The sequence below is a fragment of the Cynara cardunculus genome, assembly GCF_001531365.2.
Source record: "Cynara cardunculus var. scolymus isolate 2C chromosome LG 10, CcrdV1, whole genome shotgun sequence".
Classification (NCBI taxonomy): Eukaryota; Viridiplantae; Streptophyta; class Magnoliopsida; order Asterales; family Asteraceae; genus Cynara; species Cynara cardunculus.
Window position 1 is genome coordinate 17,817,480 of NC_037537.1, and position 1,422 is coordinate 17,818,901.

Consider the following 1,422-nt stretch of genomic DNA (forward strand, 5'->3'; position numbering starts at 1 on the left):
ACTCACCTTTTAAAGCTTTTGAACACAAAATGCTTGCAATCAACCTTTTGAAATCCAACTCTTGAAAATAGCTTGAAATCAACTTGAAATCACCCTTGTAATGTAATCCGGACAACTCTTTCTCTAACTCCCTCTCAATTTCTCAAAATGGCAAGCAAAAAGGCAAATGAAGAGGCAACCCCCCTTTTATACCCTCCAAATGGGGAAGGTCGGCCAACCGCCTTTCCCCCCTTTTTTTTGCCACCTCATGCATGAACTTATACATGCATACATGCACACACCTTGCACACACATACACATTCATGCACGTATGCACACTACATGCATACTTTCTAACCACATAAATATATATATATATATATATTGTATTCCATATATATCATGTATGCACTCACACACACACACACACACACATATATATATATATCAATATATATATATACATATTTTCCATATTCAAATAATGCATAAATGCACATACCAACACGTAGCAAATTATCATGCTATCAGGAAAATCATTTAGTCAAATGTTCAAGTATAAATTACCTTGGGTAATAACCAAGATCTGGTTATCACACTTATAGCAAGACTCTAAATAAATCTTCAATAAAACTTTATGGTTCAGATTTCAGAAGCAAGTCTTGAACTTGAATTTTTGAGCATGTGATTGTGTAGTGAAGTCCACATTCCTTAGCCCATATAAAACATGAATTCTTTTGTATGTAATCCAAAGCAAACATAGTAAAAGGAGGAATTCATCAGAAGGGATGTTCCAATTTTTTTGGAAGCATGTTGTATCCAGAATTTTTGATGACATTATATACAAAATATTATCATATGTATATATATATATATATATATATATAGAGAGAGAGAGAGAGAGAGAGTGAGAGAGAGAGAAAGACTTGGGATCATGTGAGAGCAAGGGTTTTTCGTAAGACCCGTAAGATCAATTCTCAACCCTTGGATTAGATCTACAATCTGACAATCTGAACATTCATAAACGCCACGAGACTTCTCAATAATCACAAAATTGTCACCGTACAACTTTAAACCATTAGATCATTAGCTTATAAAATTAATCAATGAATATAAATTGGTCTTACGGATCTCACAAAAAACCTTTGGTCTTACGTGAAGCCAACCTTATATATATATATATATATATATATATATATATATATATATATATAGGGAGCGTTCAAATAAAAACCACCCAATTTGTACAAACCGTGAAAACCACATTTAACCAATCATAATTTTTCATTTTGTTTATTTTTTTTGTAATTATGAGAGGTTGATTAACCATTTTTATTGTGGAGGGTGTTAATCATTGATATTATCATCTTCATTATTTTAATTTTAGAGAAATACATGAAATAATTTCATTAAAATTTCTTTAAATATTATATGAAACAATTT